This window comes from Camelus bactrianus, chromosome 12, assembly GCF_048773025.1.
Source record: "Camelus bactrianus isolate YW-2024 breed Bactrian camel chromosome 12, ASM4877302v1, whole genome shotgun sequence".
Classification (NCBI taxonomy): Eukaryota; Metazoa; Chordata; class Mammalia; order Artiodactyla; family Camelidae; genus Camelus; species Camelus bactrianus.
The window spans coordinates 62,796,419-62,808,884 of NC_133550.1; the positions used below are offsets into that span (position 1 = coordinate 62,796,419).

At 39.8% G+C, this 12,466-nt stretch overlaps 1 protein-coding gene across 1 annotated transcript in view; it reads left to right on the top strand.

The window, feature by feature from the left end:
• Positions 1-11,564: 11,564 nt before the first annotated feature.
• GRAP2 (GRB2 related adaptor protein 2) overlaps positions 11,565-12,466 on the top strand; it is a 60,444-nt gene continuing 59,542 nt past the window's right edge. Inside the window, exon 1 of the mRNA XM_010960275.3 lies at positions 11,565-11,824. The gene's annotated coding sequence lies outside the window, so the exon portion shown is untranslated. The remainder of the gene's footprint in view (positions 11,825-12,466) is intronic.

Consider the following 12,466-nt stretch of genomic DNA (forward strand, 5'->3'; position numbering starts at 1 on the left):
CTATTTCCATCAATAGTTTTTGAAGATTCCATAGTCTTTGGAAACACTTTCTTACATTAATGACTAAATTCCAGTCTAATTATAATTATGAATTACAGTGACATTATTATGTCAAATTGCCATGCCTCCTATTTTATTCACTTTGTTCTTTTTTTCACATTGCCATGTCGGTTTTATTTGGTCTAATTATAAAATAAGATGTTTTAAAATATACAAGCTTATATAAAACAAAATAAAAAATCACCTCTAATCCTACCAGTACCACTTGGTAAATGCTTATATAATGTTATATACATAAACATAAATTTTTAAACAAAATTTAGATCATTTTGTGTATTTATTCATTGTTTCTTTCATTTATTCTGTCGCTCAACAAATACTGACAGCTCCTCTTCTACCAAGACCCAGCAATGAGCAAGGTAGACAAAGTCCTGCCCTCATGAAGCTGACATCTTATTGGAAGAAACAGGCAAACCAGCATATTTTTACTTCTCACAAGCATCCTGAGATACATACTGTTATCATCCCAATTTACAAAGAGCTAAACTGAGGCATCAGGTAATTTAGCAAATTGCCTAAGGATACACAGCTAGTCAGTAGTAGAGTCAGGCTGAATGACAACCCAATTTGATGACAGACTCTGAGCTTTTAACTCACATAAGAGATATCTTTATGATCTTTACAAAATGGTCCTAGGGGGTAAAAGGTTGGATTAGCTCCCCAAGATAACATATTTACCCCAAGGACATAGTTCCTTGACTTCAATCATGAAATTTGTTCATGGAAAAGAATTCATTACTATTTTGTCATATTTAAATTAAGCAGGACCTCAAGTCCAACTTTCTAACTTTTCTGGTGTACTTTCTTTTTCATTTTATTTTTCAATTCAATTTATTTAAACTAAAAAAAAACAACAACAGTTCATCCATTTCTCCCCACCTCATTCCCCATCTTTGGCAACCACTAATCTGTTCTCTGTATCTGAGCTTTTTATAAAATCCACATGTAAGAGACAGAATACAGTATTTGTCTTTCTCTGACTTACTCTGTTTAGCTTAATGCCCTCAAGGTCCAAAAGAATAAAATCTTGCCTTGAGTGATAACATGGATGGACCTTGAGGGCATTATGCTAAGCAAAACAAGTCAGAGAAAGACAAATACCATGTGACCTCTTACATGTTCATTTTCTATGAGGTATTATTTTATCAGGAACCTAAGTGTGGCAGTTGTACACATCCTTTTGAAAAAAAAAACAAAACACTATTCTCTGAGGCACTCAAGAGTCAACACAAAGGATTAAACTGGAAACAACTGGTCCCAGAGGAAAGGGAGGTAGTATTGTTAAGAACAACTCCACAGCTCCTGCTTTAAAATGATCCCCTCCCAAACCTTTAATCTTTATTGGCACACTGTATAAACTTCTTCAACAGGTACCTTGATCTTTTCCAGCTTCATCTATGTGTTGAAAATCTTTTAGCGTTTGAAGGTTACAGAACCCCTCTCTGCAATGCTGAATGACTTTCTTTGATCCATTCTTGATGAGATAATCCATGAGGGTGAGGGACTTATACACATGTCGCCAGTTCTTCCCATGGTCGCTGAGTCTCTGCCAGAGCATATTCATAATCTCTGAGAGAGAAATCGTGTTGAAAGTCAGGTCACTGATATCTAACATCAGAGAACTAGAAGGACCCCAAGGGTCATTAGAAGTTGCTTCCCTGACTTTTATTTCAGCATCTGAGTAATTTTTCACAAAGTTTTTCACTTGCCTCCTGAAAGCCATAGGTAAGACAAATTTGAAGGTGAGATGGAAGATGAGAGCAATGGAACAGGAGTTTATGTGACTGGTTTATAAAACCCTTGAGAAGTAGTTGGTCCCCAGTTCTGCTGCTCCCAAATACAAATGAGCAATCTCCGTCTTGACAAGGTATCAATTTCCTGCAAAGGAAAGCAGAAAAAAATACATGTTCATTTTTTCTTAAATGTCTATAGAAGGTCAATTCAGTCTCAAAAAATCTAGCTATAGTTTCTAAATCAGCCCCTCACTTACGCCAGAATTGAGGGTACCATATAAATGTTCCTAGGATCGATATAGGGAAATCTCTTATAAGGGATTGGCCTATGTTATTTAAAGAAATACAGGTGGTCTTTCTGGACCTAAAAGTTTCCATTGAAAGTTTCATTGAACCCCTTTGGCCAGAAATAAAATAATTATAGAGCATTACATGAACAGTGGATAAATTAGTTTAAGAAAATGGGACTTGCACTGTGACATCTCTTGCTTAAGATTTGCTGTCATGGATAAAATTGTTATGTCCTGAGAGTAATTAAGATGGTGAAAACTGAGTCCTAGAATCATCAGCTGCCCCTATGATTGTATTCATTTCAGCACTTACAAGTCATTAGAATCAGATCTAAATATGATCTGTTTTCTTGTTCGTTTAAAAGAGAAGAAGGAGGGTCATCAACTATTAAGACAAGTAACTGTCCTTAGTGGACTCCACATCTAACTCACGGTATCTAACCTAAACCAATATTTTAGTCCTGGTAAGGCTGGTAAGCTCAACGAAAAGGTTCAATTACTTTCTTTACTCAGCTTCAGAAAAAGATGCCCTGAGGAGTATCCAGACCCAACAAAGCCTCCAAAATCTATAATCAGATTTTACTAGAGCAACTGCACACATACAGAAGAAAAATGTTAAAATCCATAACAAAAGTGTTTGTTATTTTCAGTTTTGTTTCTCCTCCTTGACCTTCTCAATCCCTAACTCAGGCCTGATTAATTTCTGTGTATGTATCTGAGGAAAACATAAACTTTCAGAAGCATCCTAAATGGAACTATCACTCGTTTTTTGGTAAAAGTGCAACACATCTTCAAATAAGGAGGATAGAAAGAAAAAAGAAAATATATCTGTCTAATTAAGATTTCTCAGAAAGAGACTATCATCAAATCTAGGAAGAAAAAGAGAAGTTGTGTGTTTTTACAATTTTCTAATTTTCTCTCATCTGCACTTCTAATACAGACATTTTTATCTCACTCCTGCAGTGAAAACTTGATTTATAATGTGTTTCAATAAGCTATTAAATTTTTCAATCATGAGGGTTTTCTTTTTCTATTGTCCTTTTTTCCTCTCTACCAAGATCACTCAATGCAGAGTTGTACTGTGACATCGGCTTAGAGCAACAAATATTGATCTGTTTCTTTACAAGTCTATTTAAAAAAAAAAAAAGCCTGTTAGAGTCATAATTTGCTGGAATTGAACAACAGTTGTTAAAATCATGTTTTTCTTTTTTGGAAAACTACTTATATCTATTTTGGAGGGACAAAATCCTTATTTTTAGGTTTTCCTCTATTCTCTAACTTGCATTTTGAAATTTTTTAAAATGTTTTTTTAAACATTTTCTTATTGAGTTATAGTCATTTTATAATGTTGTGTCAAATTCCAGTGTAGAGCACAATTTTTCAGTTATACATGAACATACATATATTCATTGTCACATTTTTTTTTTACTGTGAGCTACCACAAGATCTTGTATATTCTTTCCTGTGCTATACAGTATAATCTTGTTTATCTATTCTACATATGCCTGTCAGTATCTACAAATTTCGAACTCCCGGTCTGTCCCTTCCCACCCCCTCCCCCTTGGCAACCACAAGTTTGTATTCTATGTTTATGAGTCTGTTTCTGTTTTGTATTTATGGTTTTTTTTGTTTGTTCGTTTTTTTAAGATTCTACATATGAGCGCTCTCATATGGTATTTTCCTTTCTCTTTCTGGCTTACTTCACTTAGAATGACATTCTCCAGGAACATCCATGTTGCTGCAAATGGGGTTATGCTGGGCATATATCCAGAAGGAACCCTACTTCAGAAAGGCACCTGCACCTCAATGTTCATAGCAGCACTATTTACAATAGCCAAGACATGGAAACAGCCTAAATGTTCATCAACAGATGACTGGATAAAGAAGATGTGGTATATTTATACAATGGAATACTATTCTAGCCAAGACATGGAAACAGCCTAAATGTCCATTGATAGATGACTAGATAAAGAAGATGTGGTATATTTATACAATGGAATACTATTCAGCCATAAAAAATGTTTTCTTAAATGAAGTTTCTTCCCCAGAAAACTATCTACATAACAGCCTCCCATCTAACAGAGTAGTTTAAAATGGATGTACTGGACATCATACCAAAATTAAATATATTCTTAAACCATTAAAAAAAACACAAAGAAAAAAGTCTGGCTAAGTGAATTAGTACCATTTACTACTGTACAGCACTTTGTGACATGAACATAGAAGATATAAGACATCACTCTACTACTGGTATCTTTTTAAGCTAACTAGGCATTCAATTAATTGGTATTGGTTGTAAGTTACATGTTGGTTTACTATGTGTTTTAGATACCTAGCTACATGCAAATACTCAGTTTACTCATACCTTCAAAAATTTGAGATTGTAATTACAGTGATGTGACATCTGAGATAAAAGTGGTGCCCAAGAGGGTAAATTCTCACACCTGAATTTTGGTTGTCTGGTTACCCAAATCTCTGTATATTTAGAAATGGAGGGAAGTAAGATATTTCATGTCACAAATTTGGGTCACCTCCTCTGAGAGGCCTTCACCCACCAACCTTACTACTTAAGTCTTCCCATCATGTTCTTTTCAGGACCTGGTTATTCCCCTCATGACACTTAACATGATGTATACTTATCGATTTGTCATTTCCTCCTTGTCTTTCTCCACCATAAGACTGGAAACTCCTTGAGAGCAGAGACCACAAGCATCTTCTCTATCAGTGTAATCCTACTGTGTAACACATACCTAGCACATAGTAGGCACTCAAGAAACAGGTGTTGAATCACCAAATGGTGGGGTGAATCTGCTTTGGGATAAACTTGTATTGATTCTATAGCTTTGGATTATAAACATGACATTTGAAAAGATACAATCCACTCGAAATAGTCAAGTTAAATTCTAGAGTTTTGAGCAAATATTTTCAAATCAGTCAACAGTATTTCTCGAGTTCCTACCATTTATATAACTTTGTGGAGGAAGTAACAAATATAAAACATGCTCCCTACATTAACTTTCTTTTTACATCTACCCACTTCCACAATGCTTTGGCAAAGGCTGTTTTCTCCCCCAACTTTATACCTGAATCATAATAGGACATCATGTAAGTTAAGTGAAGTTAAACCACTGGTCCACAACTTATTATCTGAATCTTTTGAGGCCAGGTGACTTGTGGAATTCAAACTCAATTGGGGGGTGGGGGGAGCTTTTGGGAAGGGTAATGCCATGCCTATACCATGTTACATGATAAACACAGTAAAGTCTGGGGCCACCCAAAACAATGGACCACATAAACATGACTGCAACAAAAACTTGTGAATATTTGGAATAAGTAAAGACATGGCTTGCTTCCGTTCAGATCTCGTGGCCAAATGAGTTAGGGGAAAAAACTGGTTTACAAAACTTCTTGGCTGTCAGAATTGAGAATAAGAGATTGAGGAGCCAAACTGACTTTATCCAAAGACTTAGGACAGTAATGACAAGAACGTCTAAGAGGCTGAGTACCAAGAGGCATCTCTGGAAAGCCGCATTCTGGGCAGTGCTATGAGGCGAGAACGGCTCTTGTGTTTATACAGCTTCCGCCTGCACAGGAGACAGGAGAAAATAAGCTCTGGGCCACGTTGTTACGGGAAAACAATCACAGTGAATACCTCGGCACTAGGAGGCGTAACTGTTCTGATGGAAAGAACATCACAAGGGGCAGAGGGAGGCTGGGCCTTGGAGAAGCTTCTGGAAGGACGGAGTGACGTGGTGGCGTCACACAGCAGTGACTCCCGCACGCAGGCCTGTGGGCCTCGTCCCCCTCCCGCCCGCACCGGGACAGCGGACAGCGGACAGCTGAGGGCGCGGGCTTGGGACCCCGGCAGGATAGCGCCCCTCCACGCCCCCTCCATCCCCACTTCTGCCCCGAAATGAGACGCTACTACCTGAGGGGAAGGGCCAGCCTTGGCGTCGCGGCCTTTTCCCTCGCAACGAGGCCCAAGCGCTCACGCCCTCCCCCACTTCCGCTTCCTCACTTCCGGCCCCTCACTTCCGGCCTTTGCTGGGCCTGGTGCCCGGGTCTCACAGCGCTTCCAGCGAGAGGGATGCTGCAGGTTAAAATACCCCCAGTTGGAGGGTATCCAGTGGCATGAAGGTAAATGTCAATTTAACAGTGTGTTGGGCTATGGCGCTGCCCTAATCTTATACAAATAAAATTTACAATTTGTATTACTAGTGTCATTTTAACTGACTGCAGACAACATCACCAGCTAATTTTCACCTAAACGGACAAAGAATGTAATGTCTAGTAATAGTCTCTAGAGATGGAAAGTGTGTGTGATGGGCAGTGACATGGGGAGTGCCTCCAGTGAGGGCTTTGTGTACCTTTGATGGGTAGTCCTTGAACTATTCAGCTGACCTTCATTGAGCACCTACTATGTACCAGGCACCCCACCAAAGCAGCAAGGACTCAGATAGGACAGTCTGACACTGGACGAGTTTACAGGCTAGTAGATGTGGCAAGCACCATCACAGAAGATTGTGATCAGATATGTATAGTGTAGTAAGAGGGGAGAGAGCATCAAATTCTGCCAAGGAGTATTTGAGGACAGGTTTCAGACAGTTTACATTTGAATTGAATCTGAAAGGATGACAGGAGTTCACTGGATAGACAAAGTAGAGGAAGCCGTGAGAGGCAAAGGACATATCACGTGTAAAGGCTCGAAGCTGAGAGAGCCTATTACCTTGGTGAAATGGCAAGCACTGTAGTTACTATGGCTGTCTCAAAGACTATTAGTAAAACAGCAGAGGGAGATGAAGTGGCAGAACAAAGTCAGATCATGAAGAACCTTGTCTGTATACCAGGTGATTTTATCCAGTAGGCATTGAAAATGTAATCAAGCCCATGTTTTAAAGCCCCTTGGTGGCTGAGTTGGATACTGACTAGAATGAAAGGAGAAAGATTTAGAGAATAGGAAAATGCTTAGTAGATGGAAGTTACATTTGTTTTTAGTTCCTACTGCTTCAATCATAATTATTATAATAGCAGCCTATATTATTGATGCTGACATGTAAATAGCTAAGTATAATATAAAATGATAGGAGACATGAAAGAAGTTGGTGCATTATAACCGAGCTAGCTGGCTGTAATACAGAGTCATGACGGCAGTAGCCAGAGGGTGATTGAAATGATGGCTTAGAAATGGATGGTTCAGGGCCTTGAATGCCATGGTAAGGTGTTGGACTTTATCAAGTAGCAAGGAATAAGCCAAAAGTATTTTTCACATTGAGTTATAGATTATGAAGACTTTTTATATGCATGTCTTGTGTAAATTTCAAAGGAACTCTAAGATATAGGTGTTGTGATCCCATTGTACAGGTGAGAATGCTAAGTTTGGGGAACACGCATTCATTCTACATTATTGAGCACCTGCTATGTGCCAGGCACTATGCTGAGCTGTGGGAATATAAGGAAGTTATAGTTTAATAGTCTAATAGAGGAAATAAGAATAAATCAGTAAATGTAATAAATTACCATGATAAAGGCAAGCATAGATTGTTTTGGGAGTGAAAAAGGAATTTATCTCAACTACATAGTTAAGGAAGTATTCCTGGAGGAGGTGAACCTGTGCTGAGTTTGCGGGAACAAATAGGTTATATGAATTGCTGAGAAATATTTAACTAGCAAGTGATTTAACTGGAACTTGAACCCAAATCTCCTGCATGCATTTCTGTGCTCATTCCCCTATGCGAAGGACAAATCTTAGTCCTGGATATTAAGCTCCACTGACCTTCTCAGTCACAAGTCTACCTGTTCTATTTTGAGTTCAGAGATCCTGATTTTTTTTCTTTTTAAACCCAGTTATTGTCTCCTTTTAGAACGAATTATCTGGGTATGTTCAAAAAAGTAGATTGGAAGCAGAACAGAGGGACTGGTAAAAGAGCAGAATGTTATAATGGTTCTGGAAATAAGAGATGAAGGTCATAACCAAGGCAGAGGGTGGAGAGGCCAGGAGCAGTGAAGGAGTCGATTAGCTCAGGCAAAAGGTTAATGTATTACCAACCTAGTGCAATTAACTCCCTTAACGGTGACATTGTGTAAGAGATTGTTATCTGCTTTCCTCCATTTGGGGGCACCCTAATTTAGTTGCAGTGCTATCTCATCCACCAAATACAGACATCGTTTGACAATGCTAACTTGGCGTGGGGGTTTTTTTGTTTGTTTTTTGTTTGTTTGTTTGTTTGTTTTTTGCTGTTGTTGTTCCTGAACTCAGAGTTTTATAAAAGTGGACAAAGTTTTCCATACTTGGTTCCAGGATATCACTCCTCCTCCTCATCTCCTTGACTGGTTTCTTCTCATTTCTCTGACCTCTCTACTTTGGAGTGGTTTGTCCTCTGTCTATATTCATTTCTTGGGTGGTTTTATCCAGTCTCATAGTTTTCAACACCTTTCTCTCTCTCAACAACCCCCCAGTTTTCATCGTCAGCCCTGACCTCACTTGACCTCCAGACTTATATATCAAACTCCCCTGTCATCCCCACTGGCAGGTCTCATAGACAGCTCAAATTTAGTATGTCTAAAACCAAACTCCTGGTCTCGTCTTCCAAACCCACTCTCCCACAGTCTCCCCTGTTTCAGTTAACGACACATCCTTTCTTCTCGTGTCTCAGGCCATGAACCTTGGAGCCATCACTGACACTCTCTTTGTCTTTCACACTGCACATCATTTCTACAAGCACACCTTTGTCACAGGGTGGCTACCAAGTCTGGGTTATATGTGCTCAGTAGGTAATAAATGGTATATCAATGCCACATTCTAATACATGATAAAATAATATCTATGGTTTCAGACTTTCTGGTCACCCTGTACATTCAGAATTCAATCACTTCCCACTATCTGGCCTAAGTCACCCTCCTCTCCTGCCAGGATACCCTCCTACCTGATCTCCCTGCCTTTTCTCTTGCTTTCTTACAATCTAACCTCAACAGAGTTATGAGTCAGCCTTGAAAAACTTAAAACACAAGTCAGATCATATCACTCCCCAGTTCAAAATTTTCCATTGGCTCCCAAGAATAAAATCCAGAGACCTTGCCATGACCAGTGAAGCCCTGCATCTTCTGCCCCCCACCCCTGACCTCCATCTCAACTCCTCTCTGCCTCACTCATTGCATCAAGCTCACTCCCACCGTAAGGCATTGCACCTGCTACTCCAGATACTGCAAAAGCCGTCTCCCCAAAGAGCCATCAGGCTGGATCCCTCACTTTGTTTTGAACTTTGCTCAAATGTCCTTTGATCTCCCAAGAAAATCACAGCGCCCACCTCAGCCACACTCTCTCTGACTCTTGACCCATTTTATAATTCGCAATGGTAGTACAGCCATCTGGCTTATGTATTATTTCTTCCTCTACCAGAATGTAAGATCCAGGAGGTCAGGGACCATGTTTTGTTCCCTGACAGATACATTCCCAGCACCTGGAGGCCTAACATGGAGTAAGCACATAAACGTTATTTATTGCATGAATGAAAAGAGAATGTCTGAATTCATACTATTGGATGAAAAGTACACATATTACCATAAAGTTAAACATAATTTTATACAAGAAGTTCTGATCCTAACAATGACCCCTCAAAAGGAATTGCTGAAATTTTTTTTAAAGTATAGTTTTAAAAGAAAATTTCTCCCTTGTGGATAAGTCCAGATTTCATATATTCCGTAATCCTCCCAATTTTACTGACATTTTTCTAAGTAGCCATGATGGTGAGGACTGAAATGCTAGCATTCATTCGTACCTGAGGGGCTTTGTTCTTTGGTTCTGCCGCTGCACTGGGTCAGTAACAGAGCTGCTGTGAAATTAACCACTCAAGTGGCCTTGTTTCCCTCCCAATATGTCTGCCAGTCCTTACTCACTACCAAGATAACTTCTCTGTGAGATTTTCCTCTTCTGCCCTCTGCCCCATATTTGAATAGAAAGGGGTTGTGTTCTGCTCCCCGGGGGTAGTTCCCTGGAAAAAGTAGCTTCCTCACTGGGGTGCGTGGCTGAGAACACCATGGTCTTCCTGTTTAGCGTTAGCAAACAGTCCCCTTCCTTCCCACTTCAAAACCACTGACTCAGGATAAGGACTCTGGCCAGAGGATTTTGGTGTTTGAGAACTAGTGATGGGGCTGTGATTGTAATGGTGGGATCCGAGAAGGCCCTTAGACCATGAAGACGGAAGAACACTGAGGCCAATTTTGAGATGTTCCTGTTTTAAAATCAGCCACACGTTATCCTGAAAAATTCTGTCTTTATAACATGTGGAAATAGTTGGGACCCTGTTTAGACGCCACTTGGATTTAAGAAGAGTTAACAAACTTGCATGAATAAAAAGAAAGTCCTTTATTACAGAGTTAAGAGGAGCGAATTACTTCCTTTAAGTCATTCAACCAGTAATTTACTGAGCACCTGCTATAACCAAGGTACTCTAATAATTCCACACCGGATTCATCTTTTCTATTTCAATTTAAAAAACTTTCATAACCAAGTAGAAAGCACCCCCCCCCCACCAAGGAAATCTTGAGCAAGGTTTAGGTATAAAAGGCAAAGAGATAGAAAAGAATACCATTTCATAATGCAGAATAAGTTTAAATTCCAGATCCCCAGGTTATGTCTTACATGATACCCTCCTTCTTAGACTTCGAGAGATTAATGCTGGGAACATCTTGTGAGCCTGTTTATCTCGAGTCTGGTGCCCAACCCTGAATGGTGCCACTTAGCAAGTAGCAATGTTTCTAATTTTGTGCAAAAGATGCAATGTTGGCAATTTATTTTCTAGCAAGAACAAAAAGGAAGAGGCCTTCGAAAGTTACACTTGGTATGGGAGGAAGGAGCTGAAAGAGGAGGGTGAGCTATCAATTTCAAGGTAAGAACTAAGGACTTTGAAGGTGACAAAAATGTTAGGTGAAAAATCTTAAAATCCCAGAAATATTTTAATCCAACCTACTCATGAGAAAATGAAGTCCCCAGAATCTAAGTAACCTGCCCCAGCTCACACCTGACAATGACAAAACTGGGATTAGAACTCATCCTGGCTCAGAGCTGTTCTTTTTTGTTATTGTTGTTAAGGGTAATATTACGGGCTAAGGGTAATCTTATGGGCTGAGGGCATTAAAGAAGCATTTTCTCTGGGCTTTTAACATTGTGAGTGATCCACAACGGTATTAAGCGAGTTCCCCTAAGACGTCCTAATGTTTCTCTGGCTGCTTGGATAGCCTCAGAGAAAATGCATTTTCCTTAAGACCGGCAGCAGCTTGCTAATGGACCATCTCTAGGATTAGAAATTTTCTTATGTGAACATCATCATTTGGGGCAAACTTGTTAAAACTGAAACTAAGCATTAAGAAGCAAAAGTGTTTCAGTGAACCTCCTGCATTTTAGTTCAACTCTGGCAGCAAGAAAACAAAACCACATAATCTAAGGCTCACACCCAACTCTCTGAAGCCCCGTATCTGCTAGTTCCTGTGTGGTTTGACTACAGACTGCAGGGCTGACTGGGGGGAGTTTGGAGGAGGGAGTAAGAAGTCAGGGAGGAGGAGGCACTATTAATGGCTCCGTGAGCCTGTGCCCTGTTTTAGTGTGGTACTTGGAAGACAGCACGAGGTGGTTCTGTACTCTGAAATGCAGTAACTTTGATGCTTGGATTCATCTTCCTTCTTGCAAGAGAGGATTCTAATAACTCGGTGTCAAAGCCACAGACTCAACCCCTTCTCTTCTGAAAGGTACGTCATTATACATCAGTCCACATGCTCTAGAGATTTTGGACAGTTTTATAATTTGCAGACTGTTCTCTAGGAGTCAAACCTAATGAAAATGAATCCCATGGGCTCTCTAAATGCCTTACAATTTTTGGTCCATCAACTAAGGTCTCTAAATCTTTTGCCGTAACGTTTGTGATGTTGGGATTCGACTTCTAGCGAATGAACTGGGAGAAAACTTGTTCCTTACCCAGCCCGTTACACAAAAAACTTCACCGATTGGCTTCTGAGTCATCTCAGGGAAAGACTTAAGACCCTGGGATTACAGAGGTGAAATTCCACTTTACCAGTGTCAGTATTTATTCCAAATTGGGGGCGTGGGGCGTGGGAGGTGAAGAGCTGAGCAGTAATGAATGAACACCAGTACTACAAGTCAGGATTTCTCCTGTAGCTTGCATTTCTACTTCTGTTAGTATTTATGTTGCCTTTACAAAGAACACCAATTTGCGTCTCTTTACAAAAAGAAAACTTTATACTGAAATAGGTTTTGAGAGAGTATTGTCTGTGTCTCTGTGTTAACTGTTAACACTGTGTCCTCCCTAAGACTGTCACTGGTTCAGGCATCGAGCCTGAACACGACTCTTTTATGTTCTCTGCCCCACCTGC